Here is a 23452-nt window from a genome sequence, read left to right as displayed (position 1 = left end):
TTCCACATGTAAGTGATATCATACAGCATATGTATTTCTCTTTCTGTCTTCACTTAGTATGATAATCTCCAGGTCCATCCATGTTGCTGCAAATGATACTATTTCATTCTTTTTATGGATGAGTAGTATTTCATCATATATATACTATAAAGAAGATATATATTTTCTTTATTCATCTGTCAATGGACACTTAGGTTGCTTCCATGAGTTGTTATTGTAAATAGTGCTGCTGTGAACACTGGGGTGCATGTATATTTTTGAATTAGAATTTTCTCTGGGACTGCTGGATCACATGGTAAGACTATTTTTAGTTTTTTAAGGAACCTCCATAGTGTTTTCTATAGTGATGCACCAACTTACATTCTGACCAACAGTGTAAGAAGGTTCCCTTCTCTCAGGGAGAGAGGAGAAAAAAAGAAAACCTCTCTTCAGAATTTATTTGTGGACTTTAATTATGGCCATTCTTACCAATGTGAGGCGATACTTCATTGTAGTTTTGATTTGCATTTATCTAATAGTGATGTGAACATTTTTTCAGGTACCTACTGATTATGTCTTCTTTGGATAAATGTCTATTTAGGTTTTCTGCTCATTTTTTTTTTTTTTTTGATTGGGTTGTTTGTTTTTCTTGTTATCGAGTTGTATGAGCTATTTTGTATATTTTGGAAATTAAGCCCTTGTCAGTTGCATCACTTGCAAATACTTTCTCCTAGTCTGTAGGTTGTCTTTTCTTCTGCTCATGGTTTTCTTTGCTGTGCAAAAGCTTATCATTTTGATTAGGTCCCATTTGTTTACTTTGTTTTTATTTCTATTGACTTGGGAGGCTGACCTAAGAAAACATAGGTATGATTTATGTCAGAGGGTTTTGGCTATGTTCTCTTCTAGGAATATTATGGTGTCATGTCTTATATTTAAGTCTTTGAGTCCTTTTGAGTTTAGTTTTTTTGTGCGGTGTTAAGCATATGTTTTAACTTCTTTGAGTTACATGTGGCTGTCCAGCTTTCCCAACACCATTTGCTGAAGAGATGATCTTTTTCTGACTGTATATTCTTGCCTCCTTTGTCAAAGATTGACTGTAGGTGTGTGGGTTCTTTGCCTTTTCTAATTATTGTTGATGTCAATTCACTCAGCAGATAACTGGCCTGAATGACTACATTTGTTGTAGTAAGCAGGCCAACTTTAACACACAAGTTGTGGGTGCTGAGGAGTGTTTGTGTGTGTGACGTGATAAGAATGGTATAAATGTGAAAAGCTTCCATGTGGACCTTGTAAGGTGAGGCGGAGCACACACAGTGCTCTCGCTGAATCACAGGATAGGAATGCATCAGAGCACCTAGGGATTCACAAACAATGGTGCTCATTCTTCATGGAATGTGTAGGGGTGGAAAACGCTCCCCTTCTTCCTTTCTAGGTTGTTTGGCTGGTCTAATAATTGCACTGACACATGACAGATTAACAGGAGAAAAACAAATTTTGGCCACCTCATGCGAAGAGTTGACTCATTGGAAAAGACTCTGATGCTGGGAGGGATTGGGGGCAGGAGGAGAAGGGGACGACAGAGGATGAGATGGCTGGATCGCATCACTGACTCGATGGACGTGAGTCTGAGTGAACTCTGGGAGTTGGTGATGGACAGGGAGGCCTGGCGTGCTGCGATTGATGGGGTCGCAAAGAGTCAGACACAACTGAGCGACTGAAGTGAACTGAACTGATGACGGATTAACAGGAGAAAAACAAATTTTATACTTATGAAAGGCCCGTAAAAATGAGACTCACTGCAGTCAGGTAATTTAGGCTTATATACCATCCTGAGCTAAGGAGAAGAGGGCAGGGATTTGTGTTTTCAGAAGGGAGGAAGACAATTTACAGGAAGATGAGAACAGCAAATGTTTGGTAAACAAATATTTTTCCCCTCCATACAAATGAGTCTTTCTGATATAAAAAACTTATCTCTGGTAATATTAATAGTTCTCTTCTGGGTTGTTGCTGTTTAGTTGCTAAGTCATGATGGGCTCTTTGTGACCCCATGTACTGTAGCCCGCCAGGCTCCTCTGTCCACGGGATTTCACAGGCAAGCATACTGGAGTGGATTGCCATGCCCTCCTCCAGGCGATCTTCCTGACCCAGGGAATGAACCCACGTCTCCTGCTTGGCGGGCAGATTCCTTACCACTGAGCCACCAGGTAAGCCCTCTCTGCCGGGTACAGGCCTCCTACTGAAATTCTTTCAGGCAGTTAAGGGGGAGGTAAAGCGCTCTTCCTAAATTTGTGGGTTCTAGTTGTCTGCAACTCAAAATAATCCTCATGCACATTCAGGAGGTGGCGTATTCTGCTCCCCACCAAATGTTAACACTTATGAGTAAGGAGCCTTCATAGGTAATATGTTGATATTGACCTGATTTGTAATATTGATTGAATATTGAAATGAGGTTTCAAGACATAAAACGGATTCTGCTGGATCTTCAACACTGTCATCCCTGGGCTAAACCTCATACTTTTGCCCCATCTTGGCTCAAGTCTATTGCCGTAAGTATCATGGCATGAAGGAAGGAGCATGGAATGGAGAGTTCTGAACAGGCTGTTGCAGGGCAACTCAAAATTTCCAATGAAGCTGCTGGAGATTAAACTTTCAAACTCTGTCCAATTAGACTATTCATTAGTATGTTCAGAGTCACAGATGAGAGGTAAATATGACATCCAGACAGAAGAGGCTAAGAAGCTCAAGTTGTGTGTTGGTCTGTTATAATGGGCCATGTTCATGCTGATGGATGGGTTCACAGGCCAGTGTTGCAGATAAAACACACAGAAAATCTAAGAGACCAGACAGATGGCTGTAGACGTTTCTGATGACTTGACCTCTGGTTCTAATTCTTGTGAAGGTAGCTGCTTTCTTGCCCTCGGAGTATATGAGATGCTCTGATTTCTTTCAATATAACTTCCTTAATAAGTCAAAACCAAAAAACAACTCCACATCCATGCTTTCTCCTTGCCCTACCATGACACTGTGTGTATAGTTAAAGCCAGACTACCAAAATTAAAACCCCAGCTCTGCCACTCTCTAGCTGTGAGTCCTATTTATCCTTTCAGTATCTCAGTAACATTATTTCCGTGGGGATAGTATTAATAACATCTCCTTCCTAGGGTTGTGGGGATTACATGAGAAACAATTTCTAAAACATTAGAGCAATCGATGTTATGTGGCAGCGTGGATGGGAGGGGCATTTGGGGGAGAATGGATTCATGTATATGCATGGCTGAGTCTCTTTGCTGTCCACTTGAAACTATCATAACATTGTTAATTGGCTCTACTCCAATATAAAATAAAAAGTTAAAAAAATATTAGAGCAATGACTGCCCCATACCAAGTGTTTCCTTTTAAAGTGGTTAACTTATATATATATATAAAATATATAAATGTATACATATTTCATACAGTTCATGGATACTTATAAGTCCATTGACCCAATTTAGAAAAATTCCCTGATTTGCATTAAAATTTGTATTTATATTCTGAATGGATTATTATTTACTTGAAGATAATATTCCATGGAATGTCATCTATACAAAGACAAAATTTCTTGGACCAACAAAGTAAAGACTGCATAATAGAATCTAGCTTACTTCTCCTGCCAGCTAAAATCAGAGGAAATAATTTTGAGGCTTCACTCATTTACTCCTTCATTCATTCATCCATTCATTCATCACCCCAGTTGTTCTATCTTATCCTTCCCATTGGATTGTCTTAGCACCATGTCAGCTCATCACTGGTACCCCCCCTGAAATTGATTGCTACTTCAGCTGCTCCCAAGGACAGCCAAATAGCCTTTCTGCGGGCAGTGAGCATGTCAAAACACAGAGAAAAAGACTCAGGGATTAAAAGAAATAAGACTCGAAGAACACAACTTGCCATACCAAATGGAGCAAATCTTATTTACAAATGACCTCTAACCTCTGAGAGCAGCTCAAATAAAGAAACATCTGTCATCTTTGGGAACATCCAAAACTCTTCACCCTGACAGGGGGCCTCCAAAGACCAGATTCCATTTCAATATAATTGGCTCCTTGCCCTTTTCCTGCCTTCCTCCAGCCATGCACAGAGAGCTGAACTGTCTTGGGATGGGCAGCCAACCCAGAGATGTGCGACATCTTGACAGCGGAACCAGGGGGTGGAGGCAGGGCAGCGGCTCTGCTAATTAAGAACGGGATGCACTGATTTCAGCTTCAGAAGGAGGAGCATAGATTGTGGTGTCTGGAATCTCAGAGCTCCTGTTGATGGCAATACTTAGAACTTTTTCCTTCATCAAGGCATAGTACAGAGAGGATTTTCTGAGTGAACTATTTAACCTTTGCATGATCCACCTTTAATTTTTCTTTTATATTTTAAAATTTCTTTTTTGATGTGAACCATTTTTAAAGTCTTTATTGAATTCGTTACAATACTGCTTCTGTCTTACTTTTTGGTGTTTTGGCTATGAGATATATTTGATCTTAGCTCCTTAACCAGGAGTCAAACCTGCACCCCTTGCATTGAAAAGCAAAGTCTTAACCACTGGAGCCCCAGGAAGGTCCCTGATCTATCTTTTAGAAAGGCCTTCCTTAATACCATTTTCTAAAGTCATAAATGGACCAGTATGAATGCAAGAAACAGATGCCAAGATATATCATGGGAAATGCAGGTTGTCTGAGTGTTTAATCCTTTCATGCTTTTACTCATAAGTATTCATCAAGCATATATTAAAGTTGAAACACTTGTAGAAGCTGATGATACGGCATGAACTTGGCAGATGAGATCTTTGCCTTCATGAAGCTTCCATTCTGGTGAGGGGATGGATGACAAAGAAAAACAAACAAGATCCTAGCAGACTGTGCTTCATTCTCTGAAGGAAGCAAGCAGGGAAAGGAGGATAATCCTCCAAAGACTGGAAGCTAACACTTGAGTTTTACATACTAGGAATGATTCTAAGCCATGCACTTATAACAACCTTTCACATTTTAGTTAATTTACCCATTTGGCAGATGAGAAAACAAACCATAATTTGTTCCCAAATTACAACTCTATCCCTCTAGTTGTTGGCCAAATGCTTCTGTCATTCTTATTTCTCTTGTTTTTTTCTGTCTCTATTATACCCTATTATCTAATCATACACAATCAGTTGGGCTTCCTAGGTGGCAATAGTGGTAAAGAATATGCCTGCCAATGCAAGAGATATGAGATAAGGTTCAATCCCTGGGTCGGGAAGATCCTCTAGAGAAGGAGATGACAACCCACTCCAGTATTCTTTCCTGGGAAATGGCATGGACAGAGGAGCCTAGCAGCCTACAGGCCATGGTGTTGCAAAGAGTTGGACACAACTGAGCACGCACGCACATGCAATCAGTCGGGAAACCTCTACCTCAGTATACAATTGACTTTTGAACAAAGCAGGGGTTAGAGGTACTGTCCCTTCCTGCAGTCAGATAACTGGCCCCTGGGGTATGTGATTCCTGTGTATTTGTGGTTCTATATTGGTAGATTCAACCAACTGTGGATGGCGTAGTACTGTAGTATTTATTATTGAAAAATTCCATGTATAAGTGGATCTGCACAGTTCAAACCTGTGTCACTCAAGGGTCAACTGTATTTACAGAATCTGACCACTTCTCTCCATCTCCTCTGATATACCCTGGCCTGAGGCACCATCACCTCTCAACTGGCTTATTGCAATAAGCTCCTAAGTTGTTACACTTCTACTCTGGCTCCTTGGAGTCTGTTCTAAAAATAGTAGTTATAGACATTCTGAAAAATAGAAATCAAATTATTTCACAACTCCACTCAAAACTCTTCAGTGGCTTTCCATACGGTCAGAGTAAAAAATTGAGGGCAGTAGGAGAAGGGGGCAACAGAGGATGAGATGGTTGGATGGCATCACCTACCCAATGGACATGAGCTTGAGCAAACTTGAGGAGATAGTAAAGGACAGGGAAGCCTGGCATGCTGCAGTCCATGGAGTTACAAATAGTCAGACACTCTGAGCAAAAAGTAACTAAACTCCTCTATGCTTGTATTCCTTAGTCATCTGCCATCACTACTGAACACACCCTGTGTATTCTGGCCTCTCCTCTCCCCTCTGATCACCTTCCTCAGCCCCCTCCCCCTCATGGCTCACTCTAGCCACACTGACCTCCTAATTGTTCTTAGGCACTCCTGCCATAGAACATCTCAAAGACCATGACTCTGTCTTGATAGCCCCAATGGGCTCCCTTGATCACCTCCCCTGGTTTTTACTCAAATGTCATCTTTCCACTGGGACTTCCCTGGCCAATCTAATGTTTAAAACCACAAGCCCTCTATGCCCCAAATCTATCATTTTTCCTCCAAACCATTTATCATCAATTGATACATGTTTTTACTAATTTTTATTCACTTATTGCTTGTTCCCCACTACCAAAATATAAACTACATGAAGGCAGGAATTTTTGTCTGTTCTGTCCATTTCATTTTTTAGATTGCCTAGAAGAGTTCTTTGTATGTAAGAGGCACTTAGTAAATATTGAGTTAATGAATGAAGGAAGAGGACCTATTCCTCTGACTTGATCATTCAAAAGAAATCAAGATTGAAAAGGACAGTGATGCTTGATCTAGAAGAGGAAGAATAGGAGGAATGATTGTAGACAAGATGAGGAAGGAAGAAATATTTACAGGGGAAGCTGACTTTGACACTAAACAAGAGTCAGGCATAAACACTGCCTGCAGGTACAGAAAGCAAAATGTTTGCTTTCATGCTCTGCAGTTCAGTCTTCATGGATTACCCTCATCAGTCTCTCTCTTTGCTCAGTAGAAATGCCTGAGAACTCAGGGAAGTGACTTTCTCTCTCTAAACATGGCAGGAAAAATAAGATCAATGCAGCATTTATCGTATGCAGCTCTAATCTCTGGGGCTATGTCACAGGTTGATCACGGGATTCTCGGAGCAAATGTGCAGGCAGCTTATCACTGGCCATTCCCAATGCTACATTCATGGGAGAGGTGCAGGGAGAGAAACTGGCAAGATCTGTGACGCAGATCTTCAGCAGTCTGAAAATGGAGGCCCTAAACCAGCTCTGTAGGAGAAAGTGTCTGGGGGGAGAGTGTACATGGAAGTGTGATCTCAGTCACAGAACAGAGGTTTGGCTTTTCTGAAACCACAGAACAATTCCAGGCAGCATCAGGAGAGCTATTGAGGTCACATATGCCTAACTCAGATGATGCAAGTTCTGGTCTCCCTAAGACCTTGCTTCATAACTCGCTTAGTGTCCGTCTTGGGTGCTTTAACCTCTCTGTCTCTGTGGTGGGTGGACAGTGCTAACGCTAGTGAGGAGGCAGGGCTGTTCTTAGGGTAGTTTCCTGGCACGTGAACTCAGTAGAGATGCCCAGGCAGGACTGTTGTGTAACCAGAGGTGAAACAGGCCCAGACATCTGTAGCAGCCTCGGTATTTTTAGAAAACACATTTTCATCTTCAGTTTACACCAGATCTGGAATAGAGCTAAGTCATTACAATGTGTTAGGTCCTGTTTATTCCAACCCAGGACAGCTAGCTTTGATCAGCAGATATCAGCAGGGTATATCAAAGCTGCTGCTGGAACGTGGGTCCCTTGAGGTAGCATTTCCTTAGTCACAGCAAGTTGAAGTGACATTCTGCTATACTGAGAGAAGATGGAAGGGTGGAAAAGGAGAGAGCATAAGCGAGTAGAGGGAGGAGAGGGACGGAGGGAAGGAAGGAGGGAGAGAGAGGAAGAGAAAAGAGAAAGAGGAGGGGGAGGATAAAAAAAGAATTGAAGAACAGGAAAAGGCTATTACATTTGTTGGGTACTTACTACACATCAGAATTATATTAAGTTCCCTAAAAGCATCAGTTCTAATCCTTTCAAATACCGTGAGGCACAGTCATTTTTACCTCTATTTTCCAAAAGAGAAAACTGAGGCTTAGAGATGTGAGTGACTGGTGAGGTCATGCAAGGATAAATGGTCAGCCAGCACAGGCCTGTCTGGTTCCAAGTTCATGCATTTCCCAGAATGCTGAAGTGGGGGGTAATGACAGTCAGGAAGGGTGTCTATGCTGGGTTCTGCAGAGTGCAGAATTTACCCTTGCCCCAAAGAGGTCAGCTATTTGTCCTCAGCTTCTGGGAAATAATCTCGAAGGTCTTGGAATGTCATGTGTGAGTGTTTCTGTTTGCCTGGGGATGTTGGGTCATGTCAGAGAGACCAACAACATGATCTAGGGTGGACGCTTTGGGTCATGTAGTGTTAGCTCAGTGTCCAGAGGGGCCTAGGTCAGCCATGTGGGCAGACAGCTGTATCTACAGGATGGATCCCCAGTAAAAACTCTGGACACAAGGCTTGAGGGAGCTTCTCTGGTTGGCAATACTCTGTGCATGTTGTCATACGTGGATACTGGGAAAGTAACACTGTCCACAGTTCCATGGGAAGAGGACAATGGGAACTCTGCATTTGGAACTTCCCTGGAATCTGCCCCATGATTCCTTGGCTGATTGATTTTCCTCAGCATCCTTTCCCTGCTGTAAACTACAACCTTGAATATAACAGCTTTCAGTGAACTCTGAGTCCTGCCAGTGAATGATCAACACTGAAGTTGGTCTTGGGAACCTCCAAACTTGCAGTTGGTATAAGAGGAGCAGGTGGGCTGACGGACTGTGCTCGCTTTAACTTTGTGGATTCCCTCACTCCTTGCATTGGCAATATTCTTTTGGTCTATGTTCCTCTCTTTTCTCAGCAACAAATCCTGGAATGAGCCACTATCACCCTGGGTTGGGCTATCAAGGTACTGGGGACATGAAGTCAGTGGTCAAGTCCAAGAAAGTGAAAGCCAAGGAAAACCTGGAAATGGCAGGTAGGAGTTGATGAAAGGCTGGTCTGGACATGGTGGTCACAGACACTATAATATGGAGATACTGTTATTCTTATGTCCCTTAAGGCTTATGATTTTCTGAGATTCTGTAGTCTGACAACATGGAAAAAGTAACAACTCTATGCAGGCTTAAAAGAGGACTTTATTTTTCCATTTCTGGATATTCTTGCAAAGCTAGGCAGTTCAGTTGCTTAGAATACAGGGCTAATACTTATCATGATCACAGATCGAGGTCCACAGAGAGCAGATTGGAGTGCCATTTTTTCTGCCTCCCTGCCCTCTCTCCCTTCTAACAACTCTAATGTCCCAATTTTATGTAAGTCACTGTGCTAGCCAACAGGGACCACAAAGATGGTCATGACACAGTCCTGCCCTAAAGGGAACCTTAATAAGGTGCGGTGTTGGGTCACATGGACAACTGGACAGAAAATCTAAATAAACTAAGGGCTAAATAGTAGACAGACAAGCAAAATTTGAATGAGTGAACAAATATCTCAAAAAGTAACAGGACTAGTAGCTGTAATAAGGGCGTACTAGGAAATTTTATTGAAACTAGAAATAAGAACTTCAGTGGAGGGTTTCCCTGGTGGGCCAGTGGCTGAGACTCTATGCTCTCAGTGCAGGAGGCCTGGGTTCGATCCCTAGTCAGGGAGCTAGATCTCACATGCCACAGCTAAGAACTGGTGCGGCCAAAAAAATGAGAAGAATTCCAAGGTTAAATGACCTTTCCAAGAGAAGAAAGCACCAAGAATGAAGACACAGAGTTTTTAAGTACAGAACACGTCTAGGGACAGCTCATAGCCCATAAGCCTGGGTGATGAAGTATAGCAGGGCAAGCGGCAGGAACAAGCAAGAGAGAGAGAAAGCGCAAGAGATGAGGTTGGAAGGACACAGACTGGAGAATGAATGGCCTTATCTGTCAAGTCAAAGCATTTTTACCTTACTTGGTAGCAAGGAAGAGCCTTCTAAAGAAGGAGGGATAAGCCCTTCCTTTGAAACTATATTTGTCTTTATTTCTACTGTGCTTTCTTGAATCAGTGGTGATACTGATGATAGTAGTGGTAACAGTAATAATATAAAAAAATCACAGTGTACACCTGTAGATACATTAAATTTTTCAAAGCACTATTACTTAAAAACAGTTTTTAAGAAATACAATGTTAAGCCCTCACACCATTAGGCTCAATGCAGAGCTTTGCATAACTCATATCATGCTGCCAAAGCCCAGGATGGGCATACTTGGCATTGTTTTAGAGATACAGAGCATGCAGGCCCGAGAAAGTGAGTTTGCACAGGGCCTCACAGCTGATGGACAGCAGGGCTAGCCTTGACCTCATCTCTCAGACTCAAGTCTGTCCCGACTCCTGCCCTGCCCCACTATCTCACTTCATTCTTACCCTGTGTGGGGAAATACTACTCTTCCCGTGATATGGATGAGGATTCTGAAATGAATAAAGATAAAGTCATAAGCCCAAGGGGCTTCCCAGGTGGCACAGTTGGTAAATAACCTGCCTGCCAATGCAGGAGATGCAAGAGACATGGGTTCAATCCCTGGATCAGGAAGAGAAGCCTAGCAACGGACTGGGGATATAGAGTCAGTGGACAGAGAAGCCTAGCACTGCATAGCCCATGGGTTTGCAAAGAGTCAGATGCAACTGACCACACACATACACATAAACCCAGGACCACACAACAAGAATGGAAGTTATCTCTTTGGCTTCATAATGCACTTTCTTCTCACCTGACCGTAGTTGGAACGACACATGCTACATAGAGTGTGCATAGCTGTTGCATGTTTAAGTCTGAATGAGCTGCTGGGAGAAATCAATATTTTTTTCATTGTTGAATTGGATGAGTGAGTCCTCAAGGCATTTTTCTCCTTCATGTTGTGTGGTGCCCATAAAGTGACTCCTCTGAATTTGCCCTGTACTCTCCCTTAGGTCTTCTAGACACTTACCGGGGTGTTTTTCCAATTATCCTTCCTCTTATGAAAACTATACCCCTCTAACCCCCACCTCACGTTTCTACTATATGAACCACTGTCTAGTCAATTTGTTGGAACAACTGGTTGGACCTGAGTGCATTCTCAAAATCAGCCAGGCCAATCAAATTCTTTCATGACTTGGCAATGACAGGGAGTCCCTCAAACGGCAGCACACTGGTGGAGGGGGTCCTGGACCTCCACTGCTGAGGCTGCTGGGCTGCCCCGGGCCCTGCCCTCCCTGAGGTCTGCAAGTAGCCATGCTTTGGATTCTGTGTGAGACCTCATGAACCTTCTCATAAAAGCCTTTTGGACATCTTCTCTAGTTCGAAGGAAGCTAACCAAAGAAATGTAGCCCCCCCCACCCAAAAACAAAACAACAACAACAACAACAACAACAAAAAACAAAGATTTTGACTACAGAATCTGCAGAGAAGATGCAGAAGCTACTTTTTCATGCGACATTAGTCTCTTTCATTATTATTTTCAGTTCATTTTAAATATAGGTCATAAACCCAGGTCACCTACTGAGATGTTTGCAGTTTGTTGGTCTTGGAAAAACATGGGGAGTAAAAATGCTTCTAATGTAAGTTCAGAGCAGCCATGTGGTCCTGCCTCAGCCTTCTGTTATAATGACCGTATCTGGAATGATCCTCTGTGAGTGAATTTGGCTTGGCTCAGGGGTTTCTGTCTGTCAAGTGAGCAGGTAGCTGTTGTTGACACCTCTGCAAGTGTTTTTTAGGGTAATCTTACCCCAAGTCAGAATCCTTCATGAGCATGATGCAATGGCTTTCTGAACCCTGGGCACATAACATCTGGATGTAGAACCTGGTGAAGTGATCAGGAGGTAAGACACAAGATCAAGATCTTGATCTTAGCTCAATATAGATAAAATTCTTTTTGCTACTTTTGAACAAACTCATTCATTCAATCAACACATATTTATCCAGTGCTTGATAATAAAACTTGTGATTTATTAAGTGCTAACTATACTCCAGGTACTGTGATAAGATTTCAGTTTGTATTATTCACCCATTCACCCAATAACAATGATTGAATTCTTGTTATATGTCTGGCATTGCTTTAGGTGCTAGGGCTATAGCTGTAAAAACAAAGCAAAACAAAATCCTGTCCCCAGTGTGTGTGTGTGTGTGTGTGTGTGTGTGTATGTGTGTATGAAACAACTATGCAATAGTTCAGACAGTGATAAGTGCTATGAAGCAAAATAAAGTGGGGTAACAGAACTAGGTAATGGGTATATGGTTGCTATTTTATGCATTAAGATCAGGAAAGCCTCTGGGACAAGGTGACATTTACAGTAATGTAAATGGGTAAAGCCATGGGGTACCTAACAGAAGAGAATTCCATGAAGGGAAAATGCCAGTGTAATGCCCCAAAACAGAAGCACGCTTGCATTTTTGAGAAAAATGAGGCCAGTGTAGCTGGAGTGAAGAATAGAACTAGGAAGTACAGTTTGGAGGTTACTGAAATAATACTGCCACTTGAGAGATTATTGTGGTTTAGATCAGTAAGCAATGGAAATAGCAAACGGTCAGTTCAGTTCAGTTCAGACAGGCAGTTGTGTCCAGCTCTTTGCAACCCCATGGTCTGTAGCACGCCAGAATTCCCTGTCTATCACTAACTCCTGGAGCTTGCTGAAACCCAAGCTGACAAATGGTCAGATTACAGATATACTCAGAAGAGCCCAAAGGATTTCCTGATGTACTACGTGTAGGGTAAGACAGAAAGTAAAGTCAAGGATCAGAGGGCAGTATTTGTCACAAGCAATTAGATGCAGAGTTCTTAAACACTGAGAGGAGAAGACTACCAAAAGAACTGGCTTGGAAGATGAAGACAGAAATTCAGTTTTGGATATGTAGGTTTGAGGTATAATTATGTTGGTTTAATTACATATGTAAAAATTATGTAGGTTTAATTATCAAAGTGGAGGTGACCTTTTGAGAACTGAGTGCCTAATAACTATTTGATTCAAATAGAACCTGGAATCTGGTGGCAAGATCTAGGTTGGAGATATATATTTTCAAGTCATCAATGTGTAGGTAATATTTAAAGCCATGGGATAATATGAGATCTAGATAGTGGGTGCTGAGAAGTGTCCTAAGAAATGAATCCTGGGACACTGAAAAAGAGTGTCCAATGAAGTAGGAGGAGAACCAAGGGAGAATAGGGTTCTGAAGACCAGTGAAGGAAGTTAAGAATGAAGACTCATGACTAGCATGGGATTTGCCATTATGGAGCTCTTAACAAGAAATATTCTCACTGAATGATAGCTATAAGAGCCTGATTACATTGACTGAGTAGAAAATGGGTGGTAAGGAAATGAAACAGTGAGTTCAGACAAGTCTTGAAAACTGTTAATAGGGGGTAGAACAATAGAAGGTATATAAGGTTAGGAGAAATCTGATTTGTTTTAAGCAAGGGAGTTGTCATAGCATGGTGGTATGTTGATGGGGATGTTTGAGTAGAGGTGGAAAACTGATGACCTAGCAGAGAGTAAGATATTGCAGAAACAATGTCCTTGAGTAGAAAAGTACACAAGTATAAGACATTAAATACAGAAGTAAAGGAACCGCCTTAGGTAGGAGCACTGACATTTAACAAGAAGAAAAATAGAGAAAATGGGCACAGATGTAGGTGGGGAGGTAGACTAGTTGGGAAATGTGTGAAAGTTTCCTTCTGATTGCTACAAAGTTCACAGTTTTCTTATTGAAATAAGAAGCAAAAATTCATTGGCTGAAAATGAAGAAGGGGAAGAAGGAGTTGGGACTTGGAGGAAAAAGAAGTTATAAAACACTTATAAAGAAGAATAGGAGAGTGCTTGTGCTAGGGAAATAATTTTATCTTAAAATAGCCTCATAAATCAGGTATTATTAAATATATTTAAAATATTAGGATGCTGAAGTTACAGAGGTAACTTGTCAGAAATATATAGTAAATCCATAGCATAATTTAGATCTAATCTTGATCTATCTGCCCTTAATTATCATGGAGGGTAAAAACTAATTGCCTAAGACATATTTCTTGTGGCCATGGAGTTTAAGCCAATTGTGAGGAAAAAACATCTTTAATTCAAAAAGTAAACAATGATCTAATGATCTATATGTGATGTAACCACTGGAATTCTAAGAAAACTTTACTTGAAGACGACAGTGTTAACTGGGAATAGAATGGATGATGGTTTCATGGTGGAGTCGAGTTAGGACTTAGATGGTAGGATCTGGATAACAAAGACGCACTAAAGAAGGCACTCAGAGTGAGAGGTGGCTCAGAAACAAAGGGAAAGGTATGAGTGATAAAGGAATGGAGTGTTGGTGAATCTAACCTTAGGAGAGCTCAAGACAAATAAAAAGTTTTATGTGTCAACAAGTTTCTCTAACAATGGAGGCATTTTAACACTGAAGTGATAAGGTACAGAAGTGGAGGAGGTTTTGTTGGAAGAGACCTGTTCAGCTGGTGGGGGTGCTAGTGAGAAAAACTGTTTTTGTGGCACGGGTAAGGACTAAGTCTGGGGAAATCATGCTCACCACAGAAAGAAAGGAGTAATTCCAGAAGGGAAAGAGCCAGAGAGGGGATCCTTAAGTTCTGTCTTCCTACATCTCTGGTTCACCCTTGATCTATGCACACGTGGAACAGACCCAAGAAGATCAACTAAAAACAAACAAAAAGAGGTAAACTGATATGGAAACTGCTTCCCAAGAAGAAAACTTTGTAGTCTAATTCCAACCAAGTTAAATGTCTGTAAAAGAAAAGAAGCTACATGTTGTAGAAAAATAATAGGATCCAGAGTCTCCATGCTTAACATTCAAACTGTACAGGATAGTCAATATATATGAGCCAGAAAATGTGGCCAGTTCTCAAAGGAAGAGGCCATCAACTAAGATGAGTCTCAAGATGATCCAGATTTTAGAATTAGCAGACATGAAATTTAACAGTTATGATAACCCTCTTCAATGATATAAAATAATATGTGCTTACAATGAGTAAAAATCTTAGCATAAATATGGGAACAATAAAATGTGTAAAAATTAATATTCTATAACCCAAATTAAAATATCTGCAATAAAATATTCACTAGACAGATATAACTATAAAATGAAAATGACAGAGGTAAAAGTTAGTGAATATTAGGATAGAGCAATAGAAATTATCCAAAGTGAAGAACAAAGATAAGATGAGCAGAGTCTCAGAAGCTTGCTAATAATATAAAAAATGTCTAAAGTACATGTTATTGAAACCCTAGAAGTACAAGAATGAACAAAGAGGGTATATAAAAATATGTAAATAAATAGTGGCCCCAAATTTCCTGAATTTGAAAAAAGAAACAACTTTGAATATTCAAGATATTCAATAAGCCAGAATAAATTTAATCTCAATAAACCAGAATAAATATGAAAAAGACTATCAGCTCATAATATGTCCATGACTATCAGAAACCAAGGAAGAGAGTAAATCTTGAGAAATCAGAGAAAAATGACACAATACATATATAAGAATTTTGATTTGATTAAAGGCCAGAAAATGTTAAAACATCTTTAAAGAGCTTTAAAAATAGAGCTGAATTATACAAGCAGCAAAAATAATTCCTCAAGAATAAAGGAAAAATAGATCTTTTCAGATAAGAGAAAACTATGAGAACTTGTTAGTATCAGATAAGCACTACAAGAAAACACTAAAGTAACTTCTGCAGGCTAAAGCAAAATGATGCCAGATGGAAACTCAAATCCCCAGAAAGGAATAAAAAGTATCAGAAGTGGTGAATATCTATGTAAATGTGAAAAACATGATTTTTTCCCCTTTTCTTAATTTGTTTGTAATACAAGTACCTGTATAAAGGAAAAATAGCAGTAGTACCTTCTGAGATTTTTAGGTAAGTGGATGTCATAAATATAACAGTAGCATAAAATTGGAAGGAGAATGGAATTACATGATTTCAAAGCTTTTACATTTTACATGAAGTGGTACACATTAACTCTAGGTTACACATTAAAACACAATAAAAGTTAAGGATTTTAAGACTTAGAAAAACCATGAAAAAAAATTAAGAAGTGTGGGGGAAAAAACCCAAGAGAAATAAATAAAATGGAATTTTCAATATTATTAAAATAATCCCTAGAAACAGAGGAACAACAAAGCCAAGCCAAAGCGTTCATGTTGAAAATAGCAAAATGCTAGGCTAAAATACAATCATATAAAAATTATATTATAGATTAAGGAAATTAACATTCTAAATGCAGAATTTGTCAGAATGGATAAAAATCAATAAATTAAAAATTGAAAAAATCACCAACATAGTAAAAGGCTCATACACCATGACCAAGTGGGATTTATCCCAGGGATGCAAGGATTCTTCGATATCAATCAATATGATATATGACATTAACAAACTGAAGAACAAAAATCATATGATCATCTCAATAAATACAGAAAAAGCTTTTAACAAAATTCAGTACTCATCTATGATATAAACTCTCTAGAAAGTGGGCTTAGAGGGAACCTACCTCAAAAAAATAAAGGCCATATATGACAAACCCACAGCAAACATCATTCTCAATGGTAAAAAACTGAAACGTTTCCTATAAGATCAGAAAAAAGACAAGAATGTCCACTCTAGCAACTTTTATTCAACACAGCTTTGACAATCAGAGACATGAAATGTCTATGACAATCAGAGAATGAAAAGAAATAAATCCAAATTGGAAAAAAAGAAGTAAAACCATCACTGTTTGCAGATGACGTATTATAAACAGACAATTCTAAAGAAGCTACCAGAAAACTAGTAGAACTCACCCATGAATTTGATAAGGTTGCAGGATACAAAATTAATACACAGAAATCCCTTGGATTTCTCTATGCTAACAATGAAAGATCAGAAAGAGAAATTCAACAATCTCATTTACCAACATATCAAAAAGAATAAAATATCTAGGAATAAACCTACCTATGTGGCACCCCACTCCAGTACTCTTGCCTGGAAAATCCCGTGGATGGAGGAGCCTGGTAGGCTGCAGTCCACGAGGTCGCTAACAGTCGGACACGACTGAGCGACTTCACTTTGACTTTTCACTTTCATGCATTAGAGAAGGAAATGGCAGCCCACTCCAGTGTTCTTGCCTGGAGAATCCCAGGGACGGGGGAGCCTGGTGGGCTGCCGTCTATGGGGTCACACAGAGTCGGACACGACTGAAGCAACTTAGCAGCAGCAGCAGCATGGAGGCAAAAGACTTGTTCTTGGAAAACTGTAAGATGCTGATGAAAGAAATCAAAGAGGACACAAACAGATGGCGAGACATACCATGTGCTTGGATTGGAGAAATCAGTATTGTCAAAATGATTATACTATCCAAAGTAATCTAAAGATTCAGTGTAATACATATCAAACTACCAATGGCACTTTTCGCAGTACTAGAACAAAAACTTTCTAAATTTGTATGGAAATGCAAAAGACCTTGAACAGCCATTCAGAGAAAGAAAAATGGAACTGGAGGAATCAGACTCCCTGACTTCAGATTATAGTACAGTCATCAAAACAGTAAGGTATTGGCACAAAAACAAAAATAGAGATCAAAGGAACAGGATAGAAAGCCAAGAGATAAACCCACACACCTAAGGTCACCTAACCTCTGACAAGGGAGGCAAGACTATAAAATGGAGAAAAGATAGTCTCTTCAGTAAGTGGTGCTGGGAAAACTGGACAGCTACATGTAAAAGAACGACATTAGAACACTTTCTAACACCATACACAAAAATAAACTCAAAGTGGATTAAAGACAAAGTATAAGACCAGATACTATAAAAGTCTAAGAGGAAAACATAGGTAAAACACTCTCTGACATAAATCATAGAAGTACCTTTTTGGATTCACCTTCTAGAGTAATAAAAATAAAAACAACTATAAACAAATGGGACCTAGTTAAACTTGAAAACTTTTGCACAGCAAAAGAAACCATAAACAAAATGAAAACTCACAGAATCAGAGAAAATATTTTCAAAGGAAGTGACTAACAAGGGATTAACCTCAAAAATATACAAACAACTTATGCAGCTCAATATAAAAAAGCAAACAACCCAATCAAAAAATGGGCAGAAGATCTAAATAGACATTTCTCTCAGGAAGATACACAGATGGTCAAAAAGTACCTGAGAAGATGTTCAACATCACTAAGTATCAGAGAAAAATGAAAGTGAAAGTTGCTTAGTCATGTCTGACTCTTTGTGACCCCATGGATTACACAGTCCATGGCATTCTCCAGGCCAGAATATTGGAGTGGGAAGCCTTTCCCTTCTTCAGGAGATTTTCCCAACCCAGGGATCAAACCCAGGTCTTCTACATTGCGGGCAGATTTTTTACCAGCTGAGTCACCAAGGAAGCCCAAGTATCAGAGAAATGCAAGTCAAAACTAATAACCCCACATTGGTCAGAATGACCATCATCAAAAAATCTGCAAACAATAAATGCTGGAGAGGGTGTGGAGAAAGGGAATCTTCCTACACTGTTGGTGGGAATGTAAAGAAACAGTATGGAGGTTCCTTAAAAACCTTAAGAAAAGAAAGGACTACCAGCCCCATTCCTGCACATATTATATCTGGAAAAAACCATAATTTGAAAAGGTACGTGCACCCCAATGTTCAGTGCAGCATGGTTTACAATAGCTAGGACACAGAAGCAACCTAAATGTCCATCGACAGAGGAATGGATGAGGAAGACACAGTCCATATATGCCATGGATGCTACTCAGACATAAAAAAGAATGAAATAACGCCATCTGTCTCAACAAGGATGGACCCAGAGATTATTATACTCAGAAAAATATCATATGATATTGTTTATATGTGGAATCTGAAAAAAATGGTAGAAATGAACTTACTTACAAAACTGAAATAGAGTCACAGATGTAGAAAACAAACTTATGGTTACCAAGGAGGAATGTGGGGGGAGGGATAAACTGTGAGACTGGGACTGACATATACACACTACTGTACATAAACTAGATGACTAATAAGAACCTGTTGCATAGCACAGGGAACTTACTCAATACTACTCTGTGATGCCCCATATGGGAATAGGATCTAAAAAAGAGTAGATATATCCAGATGTATAATTGATTCACTTTGCTGTACAGCAGAAACTAACACAACATTGTAAATCAACTATGCTCCAAGAAAAATGAATTAAAAAAGAAAGCATGTTCATTCAAATACTTGAATGCTTATATTTATAGTGAGAAATAAATATTCTCAGTTGTATCTGACTCTTTGCAACCCTATGGACTATACAGTCCATGGAATTCTCCAGGCCAGAATACTGAAGTGGGTGGCCTTTCCCTTCTCCAGTGGATCTTCCCAGCCCAGGGATCTAACCCAGGTCTCCCGCATTGCAGATGGATTCTTTACCAGATGAGCCACCAGGGAAGCCCAAGAATACTGGAGTGGGTAGCCTATCCCTTCTCCATTGGCTCTTGCCAACCCAGGAATTGAATGGGAGTCTCCTGCATTGCAGGCAGATTCTTCACCAACTGAGCTATCAGGGAAGCCCATATTTATAGTAACATTACTTATAATTGTAAAAAACTGGGAACCACTGAAATGTCCATCAACAGATGAATCAAGTTGTCAGGGTAGGGAGGGTTAAATTCGGAGGCTGGGGTTAACATATATACACTAATATGTATAAAATAGATAACCAACACAGGCTTACTGTATAGCACAGAAATTATACTCAATAATTTGTAATAACCCATAAGGGAAGAGAAGCTGAAGCATACATACATATGTATGTGTATGTATATATATATATATATACACACACATATATACATATATATGTGTGTGTGTGTATAATTGAATAATTGTGCTATACATATGAAACTAACATACTGTAAGTCAACTATACTTTAATAAAAAATCATCCCCAAATTGCCATATATTGATACTATGGATTGTCAGCCGTAAGAAAGGACTACTGATCAACTCAACAATGTGATTGCATCTCAAAACATACTGAGAAGAAGTTAAGCACAAAAGACTGTTAGGTAACATACGATTCCATTTATGTGTAATTTATAAAGAAGGAAAACTCTATAGACAGAAATCAGATCTGTGGTTTCTAAGAGTAGGAGGAAAGGATTGAGTGCAAAGGGGCCTGGGCACAAGGAAGCTTTTGGTGGTGATAGAAATGTTCTATGTCTTGTTGGTGGTGATGGTTACAGAACTGTGAGTCGTCCAGTTGTGTCCAACTCTTCGCACCCCTATGGACTGTAGCCCACCAGGTTCCTCTGTCCACAGAATCTCCAGGCAAGGATACTGGAGTGGGTAGCCATTCCCTTCTCCAGGGATCCAACCCAGGGATGGAACCCAGGTCTCCTGCATTGCAGGCAAATTCTTTACCATCTCAGCCACCAAGACAGGTGGGTCCAGATTTCACCTCTGCTTTGATCCTATGAGATTAATAAGCAGCATATCTCAACTATATGTGCCATATCTCATGTACACATAAATATACATTAATTTAAATAATGTGAGTGGTTCCCCCTGCCTTTCCACCCACTCAATGAGCACAGATAAAAGAGGTGAACAGCCGCGGTTCCTAATCTTCAAGCACTTAACCCCACTAAAAGTGATTCCAGTGTGTAAAGACCCCTTTCCAACAATATGGTTCCTAGAGGCAATGCAGGCTTAACTGTCCAGGGTGAAAATTAAAATCATATTTATATACAGTTTTTATGGATGATTTAAAGGATTTTCAAAAGTAATTTTGACCAACTATGATTTTGATTCAGGGCCTATTTCAATGCTGATTTATGCGTATGCTGTGGCTTCCCTGATAGCTCATTTGGTAAAGAATCCGCCTGCAATGCAGGAGACCCTGGGTTGATTCCTAATTTGGGAAGATTCCCTGGAGAAGGGATAGGCTACCCAACACAGTTTTCTTGGTTTTCTCTGGTGGCTCAGCTGGTAAAGAATCTGCCTGCAATGCAGGAGACCCCGGTTCGATCTCTGGTTTGGGAAGATCCCCTGGAGAAGGGAAAGGCTACCCGCTCCAGTATTCTGGAGAATTCATATATATAGTCCATATAGTCCATAGGGTCACAAAGAGTCAGACACAAATGAGCGACTTTCAGTTTCAAGGACTCTCAAAAGTAATTCTGATCAACTATGATTTTGGTTCAAGGCCAATTTCAAGGCTGATTTCTATGTATGCTGTGACTTTATTGAACTTCAAGAGAACCCTAAGGATACACAGAATAGTACCAGTCTATGCCTGGACACCTCAAGTGAGGAACTTGTCATGTCACAAAGTGTACCACTACATTCTGGACCACTGAACTGTCAATTTTCCAAATGTGGGCCATCTTGCCATGACTTTCACTTACTGGCTCTGGCTCTATTTTATGGAGCCAGGTTAAAAAATGTCATCTTTTCCTTTATTTCAAATACCTGAAGGGTATTGGGTTCATCTCTTGTCTTTTTATTTATTTTTTTCTAATACTAAAACTACTCCATTCTGGACCACTGAACTGTCAATTTTCTAAATGTGGGTCATCTTGCCATGACCTCCACTTACTGGCCCTGGCTCTATTTTATGGAGCCAGGTTAAAAAGTTGTCATCTTTTCTTTTCTTTCAAATACCTGAAGGGTATCAGGGTCATCTTTTGTCTTTTATTTATCTTTTTCTAATATTAAAAGCATCTACTTCTGCTTCATTGACTATGCTAAAGCCTTTGACTGTGTGGGTCACAACAAACTGTGGAAAATTCTAAAAGAGGTGAGAATACCAGACCACCTTACATGCCTCCTGAGAAACTTGCATGCAGGTCAAGAAGCAATAGTTAGAACCAGACATGGAACAATGGACTGGTTCAAAATTTGGAAGGGAGTCCGTTGAGGCTGTGTATTGTCACCCTGCTCATTTAACTTCCAGGCAGAGAACATCATGTGAAATGCCAGGCTGAATGAAGCGCAAGCTGGAATCAAGATGGCTGGGAGAAATATCACTAAACCTCAGATATGCAGATGACACCACCCTTATGCCAGAAAGCAAAAAGCAACTAAAGAGCCTCTTGATGAAGGTGAAGGAGGACAGTGAAAAAGCTGGCTTAAAGTTCAACCGTCAAAAAACTAAGATCAAGGCATCCAGTCCCATCACTTCATGACAAATAGATGGGGAAACAGTGGAAACAGTGACAGACTTTATTTTGGGGGGCTCCAAAATCACTGTAGATGGTGACTGAAGCCACAAAATTAAAAGATGCTTGCTCCTTGGAAGAACAGCTATGACAAACCTAGACAATGTATTAAAAAGCAGAGACATCACTTTGCTGACAAAGGTCTGTGTAGTCAAAGCTACAGTTTTCCAGTAGTCATGTATGGATGTGAGAGTTGGACCATGGAGAAGGCTGAGCACAAAACAACTGATGCTTTTGAACTCTGGTGCTTGAGAAGACTCTTGAGAGACCCTTGGGCAGCAAGAGGATCAAAGCAATCAATCATAAAGGAAATCAACAGTGAATATTCATTGGAAGGCTGATGTTGAATCTGAAACTCCAATAATTTGGCCACCTGATGCAAAGAACTGATTCACTGGAAAAGACCTTGACAATGTGAAAGATTGAGGACAGGAGGAGAAGGGGATGACAGAGGATGAGATGGTTGGATGGCATCACTGACTCACTGGACATCAGTTCAGTTCAGTTCAGTCACTCAGTCATGTTCAACTCTTTGCAACCCCATGGACCTCAGCACGCCAGGCCTCCCTGTACATCGCCAACTCCCGGAGTTTACCCAAACTCATGTTCATTGAGTCGGTGATGCCATCCAACCACCTCATCCTTTTTCATCCTCTTCTCCTCCTGCCCTCAATCTTTCCCAGCATCAGGGTCCTTTCAAATGAGTCAGCTCTTTGCATCAGACAGCCAAAGTATTGGAGCTTCAGCTTCAACATCTCTCCTTCCAATGAATACCCAGGACTGATCCCCTTTAGGATGGACTGGTTGAATCTCCTTGCAGTCCAAAGGACTCTCAAGAGTCTTCTCCAACACCACAGTTCAAAGGCATCAATTCTTCAGCACTCAGCTTTCTTCACAGTCCAACCCTCACGTCCATACATGACCACTGGAAAAACCATAGCCTTGACTAGACAGACCTTTGTTGACAAAGTAATGTCTCTGCTTTTTAATATGCTGTTTAGGTTGGTCATAACTTTCCTTCCAAGGATAAGTGTCTTATAATTTCATGGCTGCAGTCACCATCTGCAGTGATTTTAGATCCCAGAAAAATAAAGTCAGCCACTGTTTCCCCATTTTTTGCCATGAAGTGATGGGACCAGATGCTCTGATCTTAGTTTTCTGAATGTTGAGCTTTAAGCCAACTTTTTCACTCTCCTCTTTCACTTTCATCAAGAGGCTCTTCAGTTCTTCTTCACTTTCTGCCATAAGGGTGGTGTCATCTGCATATCTGAGGTTATTGGTATTTCTCCCGGCAATCTTGATTCCAGCTTGTACTTCATCCAGCGCAGTGTTTCTCATGATATACTCTGCATAGTACATCAATGGACATGAGTTTGAGCAAA

The 23452-nt window shown here is 40.3% G+C and overlaps 1 protein-coding gene across 6 annotated transcripts in view; it reads right to left on the bottom strand.

The window, feature by feature from the left end:
• ATP10B (ATPase phospholipid transporting 10B (putative)) overlaps positions 1–23452 on the bottom strand; it is a 392801-nt gene that overhangs the window by 166886 nt on the left and 202463 nt on the right. Inside the window, exon 1 of one of the 6 annotated variants that reach the window (XM_006073466.3) lies at positions 11620–11705. The exons of the other annotated variants lie outside the window; for them this stretch is intronic. The gene's annotated coding sequence lies outside the window, so the exon portion shown is untranslated. Of the gene's footprint in view, positions 1–11619; positions 11706–23452 lie in introns of those variants that run through there. 6 annotated transcript variants of the gene reach the window in all.

The sequence above is a fragment of the Bubalus bubalis genome, chromosome 9 (assembly GCF_019923935.1).
Source record: "Bubalus bubalis isolate 160015118507 breed Murrah chromosome 9, NDDB_SH_1, whole genome shotgun sequence".
Lineage (NCBI taxonomy): Eukaryota > Metazoa > Chordata > Mammalia > Artiodactyla > Bovidae > Bubalus > Bubalus bubalis.
The sequence above is the reverse complement of the archived record's forward strand: the minus strand, read 5'-3'. Positions and strand labels throughout refer to the sequence as shown.